A 9,345-nucleotide genomic window follows, 5' to 3' on the forward strand; every position below is an offset into this window, starting at 1 on the left:
AAAGTCATTGACGTCATGGCGCTAAGCACTTTTCCACGTCAAAGACAGTTTTATATGGACTTTGCCGTGGATTTTTGATTTATAATTGAGGCCCCAGACCACCGTTGAAGAAATCGCACTCTGTGCTCATATCTGCATCCTCTACAATGATGCATAATGTTTCTTATAGCCAAAGAAAACACGATGACCTCAAAAATGGGTCACAGATTCATATAAACTCACAAATAATGCTAAATCCTTGTGCCGTCTATCAAACTGCCATACAAACTAGGTCTTTTTTGACAGGCAAAGTACAAATGTCACAATAAATCTTACGTTTATCGAAACCATCAGAACACTTTGTGGCTCACGCACTTCTTTAATAAAGACCTGCTATGAACCAAATGAAATGTAGGCCAGTGTATCATTAATAACTCTGGTTTTATAGCTTACAGTAATGTGTTTGTACATCTCTGTTGGACATTTTGAATACCGACCTCCTATTGTGTAAGAACTGCTTTACAACAAAGATAATCTGAACTGACAGAACTGACAGTCAGATGAAATCATGAACTTGGAGAAATGTAAATCGGATCTGCTGTCAAACAATGTTACACCATGATATACTTATAGCAGATAGTTATGTTTGTGCTTTAAATTGAAATAAGTAAAAAGAAAAGCTAGAGGGTGTAATGTTTTCCCTCTCCTGAATAACATATGACTTGCCAGAATAAACTGCGCCAGATGTTGAGCGCCAGGCGTGCCGGCCAACTTCTTTTTCTTGTATGCGGAATTCATTTCATGCAAGCGCTTTTCACTTAGATATTTAATAAAATGTCTGAATCAGGAGAGAGGTACACTGTCAGAAAACATAGTTAAAATTGGTCCCATGCTGTCACTGGAGCAGTCCCCTTTAAAATGGTCTTTTAGTCTATACACAATACAGTTTGAATACATTTGGTACCAATGTGAACTCTTTGGCTGCAAAGGTGTGCTTTTTTACTGACCCCAGTGACAGCTAGGGACCATTTTGACCATTTTTCCGGACTTAGACTTTTTGTGGTAAGAACTCTCATTTGTGTGCATTTGCCTGGCCCTATGGAAATGATCCAAACAAGCAACTGTGTTGTTTTAACTTTTTAAGTCAAGCTCAACAAACAGATTATGAAATAGAGTCTAGATACTATAAACTTGAGTTGAACTCGAAGCTAGAGCATTTTTATTATGGTGTGCAATATACATGCTGCTGTTATGACAGCAAAGCTACAGAAAGTAGTTTCAAAGTGATTTCATGAGAATACGTGTGTATTTTTATGTAAGGTTGTTCCACACATACATTTACTTACGTTTTATACACATTAAAACGTGTAATATTGATGTGTTGACAGAGCTAATACGTTAATTATTTATGTATTAACAGCTTTACAGATGTACAAATTTGCATGCATATATTACAATTGCGTTCATGTTTTAAGTCAAATTTTCTGACTCAAGACAGTTTATTCATTTACCGAATGAAATGTTCATGACTTTAAGAGAATTAAGTTTCACAAACTACACTTTAAAACCTGAATTACATTTTTGTAATCATTTAACAATTTTGTAATGTTTAGTTTGTTTGCCATGACACACAAAAGACGTTTTCTCCTATGCAGTCTTGTGCTAGCAATAATAATTACGCCAAGAAACAACATAAGTTCACAAAAGATGTTAATTTTATTCATTGGCTGTAATTCACATCTTTAAAATGTATGAATACGATAAAATACATACGACTGCGAGGAACATATCTAAATTCAGCCCATTATCCGGCGATCTTGATCCCAGTTCTCAGCAGCATCTGTAAACGTCAAATCTCGAATTCGTTATGAATTTAAATTCAAATATTCCGCGTCAAGAAATTTCATGACACATTTACGGCAGTGATATCAAACACTCATTGGCTATTGCGTTCTACGTCACAAATTTGCGACATTGCCGTCTTTTTTCTTTCGATGCACTTTTGAAATTTGAAATGCGCATCTTGACAGAGTGAAGCCAGCCTGATCTCACGAGAAATCGTACATATTTTACGAGTTGGCTAATTCGTATAAATTCATACAAAGGTAATCGTGCAAAATCATACGATTCTCATGAAAAACAACAACAAGAAAACCAAACCCCTAACCCCTTCCATAACCCCGCCCTTAACTCCAACATCACAGGGGTTGAGGCAAATCGTACCAAAACTTATGAATGTGGTCGTACGAATTAATACGAATTAGCCAACTCATAAAATATGTACGAATTCTCGTGAGATAGCGATAACTTTAATACTTCTCTGTACTTATATGCTCCAGAGAGGACCGCGGATGCAGCCCTTCACCATTTTAACTACTTTTGGTACTGCTTTGAAATTTCCCAATGAATAAATTATTGTGAATACACTAGCGGTCTAACAGTACATGATTTCAATAAACTGTTTTAGGTAGGAATTTTAAAATGCTATATTGTTACTATTGTTACTAACATTTTCCTAAACATTTCGTAAATACATTACATATTTAAGAGTTTGGGTTTAGGGTAAAGTTTGGGGTAGGGTTAGGGTAGTAACATTATCGATAAAATGGTTGAAAGGTAATTTATACCTCAACCTTTATAGTACGGAAGATTTGTAATTGTTTAACAATTTGTAGTTGTAAAACTGTAATAATGCTATAATTAAATGTTGCAAATAAACGTGTACAATGTACTCTTCAGCAGTGTCAGGGGTAACGCATTACAAGTAACGTGCATTACGTAATAATATTACTTTTCTGAAGTAATGAGTAAAGTAACGCATTACTTTATAAATGTACACATTAATATTTGAGTTCCTTTTTTTAAAAAGTAATGCAAGTTACTTTTCAGTTTAATTAATTAGATGTTAAAAACAATGTACTGCATTAAACTGAACGTATAAACGTAGAATTACACACTCTGTGCGTGAACAGTTTCAGTCAGAAATGGAGATGGCAGAACAGAGCTTGACATTTTTGCGATGGAAATATTACATTTCTGAAGGCAAAACTTTTCAGTCATAAAAACACTTGCAAAGTAAGAAAAAGTAACGCCAAACTAACTTAAAAAAAATGTAAGCATTACTTTCCGTGAAAAGTTACTTTTTTGGGGAGTAACTTAATATTGTAATGCATTAATTTTAAAAGTAACTTTCCCCAACACTGCTCTTCAGCAACTTTTTTTAAACATACAAAAAAATTATGTTTTACGTTTTTGAAGGTTATATATTAATACTACATATTAACATAGTTCAAAGTGATTTGAAGTTGAAATTTAAAATAAAGTTTATGCCTCCATATAAACATTACATTTCATGTTTTCATTTGTGTTTTAGTGAGGCTGATTAAGTCTGTATTCTTCACCTTCATGATATTGCAAACCAGAATTTTCATTTTTACAGGTGTAAAAAGAAGGTTTAAGATCAGTAGAAAATATGATGTGACCGCTGATCTATATAAATGACTGGATTGCTCATGACGTCACAACTGTGAAGCCACCGCGGCGCCATGTTGGTATACCCAAACATTCTATTAATTCAATGGACGTTATCAGATTTTAATGATAAAACATCAATTTAATAGTCTCTGTTTTTATATCTGAAGTATCCCTGTACATTATTACAACGCAAACGTCCTAAGCATGTTCATAGTTATTTACTGACATTGTACATTTTGCTTTTTAAACAGTTATTATACATTCATCTTTATTACAGTATCAGATCAGCAGACAGACCGCAGCATATTTAGTATTAATAACAACATGCTCATTCTGAAATCTGAATAAATGTTAACTTAGCGTAGCGTAGCATAAGTTCTACCAGGAAACTCGAATGTTACGTCATTCATTTCACAAGGCGCAATCAATCACCCCTGATACTGAAAGTATATAAGCCTCGTACTCATCTGTATTTGCGTTCGCAGATGCTGATGCCAGCATTTACAACCCACCCTCCCTACCACCATCACCAGGTCGGTTCCGTCCATACTCGAGGGGGATTCGATTCTGGCCTGTCTTCATCTTCAGACAGGAACCGCAAGAATCCGCGACCCCCGGATTTGAACTACGGTCGGGGCCTACGCCAAAGAGCTATACTGTGTTACATTCCAGCCTTGGTTGCTAACTACTGTTAAATAAACTCATATAAATTCTTATATCTTCGAGTCTTTCTGGTAGAAATAACATGCTTTGTACCGTATGTGCACGCATTAATTTGCTGGCTTTGTAATTATGTGATCTAAACTTACAAGTTACCTAAACTTATTTAGAGAAATAACGCTGACCGTAGCTGAATGTAAAAAAAAACGTTATTTATACCCTTGCCATTAACAGAATGCAGACTCACCTTAACGGTTTTTTATAAATCCATTATCCTGCCCTATTTAAACATAAACATTGCAAATAACACCAAAATTAACTATTATTTTACGTACACATATCCGAAAAATTAACCTTGTGTGACTGATACGCTGTAAAGCGGGTGAAATTAGATCATGTTTTTGAATGGAAGTCAATGACGCCCTCTGCCGGTTGGGTATACCAAGATGGCCGCTCAAACTCTGCGCTGGCTTCACCTCACGCTGTTACGTTAAGCGTTTTATATGCAATCCAGTCATTTATATAGATCAGTGGATGTGACCTTGCTTGCAATAATTTCCAAACACAACATGAATAGGAAGAATGTTAGCTACTGACAGCCTCAGTCCCCATTCACTTTTACTGTATGAAAAAAGTCTCAAATTTGTTGATTTTGTTTTCCACAGAAGACAGAAACTCATGCCGGTTTGGAGTGACATGAAATGACCATGAGTGGATGAGTTGGACAGAGCCTTTGATATTATACTGGGTAAATGTTCTCAAAATGTATAGATATTTTTTCTTGACATTTTCTCTTTGCAAGAAAATGAGTTGTGAATATCTTCCAAACATCTCATCAATGATGGATAGCAAACTCACCGCCTCCCTCCCCTGGGATGTAATCAGTATATTATATAAGACTTTCTGCTGTCTGGTTGCATGCCTCATAAAGTGCGTCTACTATTATTTTCATAGCACAGCTGTTTAAATAGACTGTTCCAGAAATCCTTCTCTATTACCTGTAACTATTTTAATTTTCACCTTGCAAACGGTATCAAAGTGAATTAACATCACAGTCTTCATGGTGAAATCATTTAGCCACCTGTCAGGTCGAGATATACATTTTGACAATATGGCCAGACATTGCTGATGTCCTGCACAATCAGGGATGTTGGGGTGAGGGGGCCCCGTCCGGAGCCCTGTGACAAAGAGAGGCCCACTGAGCACACCTTTACACTGCTGAACATATGGGGCCCCACCTTTAAATTTCGTCCTGGGCCCAATTAATTATTGAGACAGAGTATAGTGTTAGGGAAACTGTAACACATAAAGCACATAAGCCTTATATAAATGCACTTTAAACCAAAACTACCAGTTAAGATTCTAAAAAAAGACTTCTAAAAAAGGCTCAGAATCAGAAACTCCGGACAGACCTGTTTAGCATCTACATAATCTTAAAAAAAGACCCGAAATATGTGGCAAACATCACTAGGACACTTGATCTATCAAACTACTGGACCAGAAAAACTTGCATAATCAAACAAATATTTGGATGACCTATATGCATTAGTTTTATGATATCCAAAGATTTATTTTTTGTTTCTCTTAAATGAAAATTAAATGAAACATGAACGCACCATGTTTATGTGGAGTCCATAATACAGACTTACTCATAGACTGGTTATTAAAACCATATGGAAGAAATGCTTCTCAAAAAATAATCACCAACAGTTCAGGGTTTTCGGCAAAGTAACAGTATGATTTATTGCAAAAACAAAAAGACTGAGGTATCAGGAACAATAAACAAGGTTTAAAATGGAGAGTGATGATTTTCATCTTACATAAAAGTCTACTGGGAATGTCTGATAAATTATCTAAATCATGAGTTAAACACAATGCTTTAATATCAAACTGTAATATTAAGTTATGCCAGAGATATTCTCATTATATACAGGATATGTGTGTCCAGCGCTGGCTCAAGGGGTTGTGTCACCCTAAAAAGATCATAAAGATGGGCTACAATGGTAGCACTGTAATGTGTTACGTGACGTCAAAACCCAACGTTGGATTGATGTCAAAACCCAGCATCAGACCGATGTCAAAACCCAACGTCAAATCCCAACATCAAGTTGATGTCAAAAACCAATGTCGGACGGACGTAAAAAATAAACAGTGTCATACGGACATAACCCAATGTCCAGCGAACGTCAAAACCCAGTGTCCAACGGACGTCAAAATACAACATCAGATTGACATCAAAGCCCAATGTCAGACGGATGTTGAAACCCAATGTCAAAACCGTATTGATGTCAAAAACACAATGATGTCATAAACACAATGTCGGCGGACATCAAATCCAAACATCAAAAACCCAACATCAAAAAGATGTCAAAACTCAATATTGGGTTGGCATCAAAACCCAAAGTCAGACGGACGTCAAAACCCAACGTCTTACCAACGTCTAAACCCAATGTCAGATGGACGTCAAAACCCAACGTCAGGCTGATGTCAAAACCCAACTTCAAACTGACATAAAAACCCATTATCAGATGGAAATCAAACCCAACGTCAAATCCGTCACATCAGACGGATGTCAAAACCCAACATCCAACGAACATCAAAACCCAATGTCATACCCACGTCAAATCCCAACATCGTATTAATGTCAAAAACCCAATGTTCGCCGGACGTCAAAACCCAATTTCAACCGGACATCAAAACCCAACATCAGACCGACGTCAAATCCCGATGTCAAAACCCAACTTCGGACTAACGTCAAAACCCAACGTCATACCCACGTCAAATCCCAACATCATATTGATGTCAAAAACCCAATGTCTGCCAGACGTCAAAACCCAATGTCAACCGGACATCAAAACCCAACATTGGACAGACATCAAAACCAAATGTCACACTGACGTCAAAACCTAACGTCAGACTGACGTCAAACCCAATGTCAAACAAACATCAAAACTCAACGTCAGACCGACGTCAAAACCCAGAGTCATACCGACTTCAAAAACCGACATCAAAACCCAATGTCTGACTAACGTCAAAACCCAACATCATACCCATGTCAAATCCCAACATTGTATTGATGTCAAAAAACCAATGTCTGCCGGACGTCAAAACCCAATGTCATCCAGACATCAAAACCCAACATTGGACGGACATCAAAACCAAATGTCACACTGACGTCAAAACCCAATGTCAGACTGACGTCAAACCCAATGTCAAACGGACATCAAAATCCAACGTCAGACTGACATCAAAACCCAACGTCATACCTATGTCAAATCCCAACATCATATTGATGTTAAAAACCCAATGTCTGCCGGACGTCAAAACCCAATGTCATCCAGACATCAAAAGCCAACATTGGACGGACGTCAAAACCAAATGTCACACTGACGTCAAAACCCAATGTCAGACTGACGTCAAACCCAATGTCAACCGGACAGCAAAACCCAACGTCAGACCGACGTCAAAACCCAACGTCATACCCATGTCAAATCCCAACATCATATTGATGTCCAAAACCCAATGTCTGCCAGACGTCAAAACCCAATGTCAACCGGACATCAAAACCCAACGTCAGACCGACGTCAAAACCCAACGTCATACCCATGTCAAATCCCAACATCATATTGATGTCCAAAACCCAATGTCTGCCAGACGTCAAAACCCAATGTCAACCGGACATCAAAACCCAACGTCAGACCGACGTCAAAACCCAACGTCATACCCATGTCAAATCCCAACATCATATTGATGTCCAAAACCCAATGTCTGCCGGATGTCAAAACCCAATGTCAACCGGACATCAACACCCAACATGGGACAGACGTCAAAACCAAATGTCAGATGGACGTCAAAACCCAACCTCAGACAGCTGTCAACTGTAATTGATGAGATGTAAGCTAATATCTGAAATCAAAATTAAAACTGATTGAAACTGCACTGCTAATCAAACCTCTGGATCTAAGAGAGTTGACAGAAATTGAAAGTTGCCATTTCAACTCATTACTATAAATCCAAACAATACCCACAACTGAGCCCAAACAGAGACATTGGAAGTGTTTTTTAAACTCCTTGACACAGAGGAGGGGCTTGGGATTTTTGCTGAGTCTTCATCTGTGGTTGTAAAGCAAAATTTGAGCGGCATGTAACAGGGTCCAGATGGAGCCTCTGTGTGTATGGAAGGGGGTCAGGGGCAGTTCCTATACAGCTGTGGGTTCTTCTGCACCAGGGCAGGGCAGTGGAAAGTCATATTATAATCATTGTATGAGGTGAACATTTTCAAAGTACCCAAAAACCAGATGGAGTGGTATAGGAGGGACAGGAAACGTACCGTGTTGGGGAGTTTACACACTTGCAAGGTGCCACAGCAGCCCATAGCTAATGTTGCTTTAATTTAATGCTCACCGCTCACATAGTTATTGTGGCATGTTAACTGAGTGTGGTAAAGGAAAACAGCTGGGAAATGTTGCCCAACAGAGACTGTTGTCACGGTATGGTGTGCCATTTCAGAGCAAACCTACTGCAATTCTTTTGAAGGCATTAGAAATGTTCTTGATCGAGGGAAACAAATTCGAAACAGAAGTGTGAAAATGTCATAATACAGAAGAAACTCACTGACAAATCTTTCACCGTGTTGTATTTAAACCAGAGGGATGTTGTACTCGAATCAAGGCGCTTACGGGAACACAAAACAGAGCAAAGCTGTTTGCATGACAGGAAGAGAAAAATGTATACAAGCACAGCTAAAGATTAAAAATAAAACTGGAAAACCACTGGCTCATAGGTATTGTATGCTTAAAAAATATATTTATTGTACACTATACACACTAGATAGATAGTATTCCTGTATAACTGGTAGTACATTGTGATAGCAGCCCAAAGGCCATGGGTTTAATTCCCAATGATAAATAAATACATATAACTTGAAAAGCTTCTGACAAATTTGTAAGTTTACAGTATGATGTTATTCCAAACATAGTCTGTTTTTAGCTTGTCTGTCTTGACAATTAAAACACTTGAAGCCATTCACCAAAAGCCAACTGCATGCTATAAAGTAGTTAATAGGACATTCCAAAACAATACAAAATGAATTTCCATAATGTTGTTGGAAGCAGAGAACACTGTGAATTAATGTCAAACACATGAAAGCAGGCATGATGCTTAAACATCAGACATCCTATTTGACTATTGTTTTCAAAATTACGAGGAAAAATTTTATAGGCTTTGAATGAA

This window comes from Misgurnus anguillicaudatus, chromosome 18, assembly GCF_027580225.2.
Source record: "Misgurnus anguillicaudatus chromosome 18, ASM2758022v2, whole genome shotgun sequence".
NCBI lineage: Eukaryota > Metazoa > Chordata > Actinopteri > Cypriniformes > Cobitidae > Misgurnus > Misgurnus anguillicaudatus.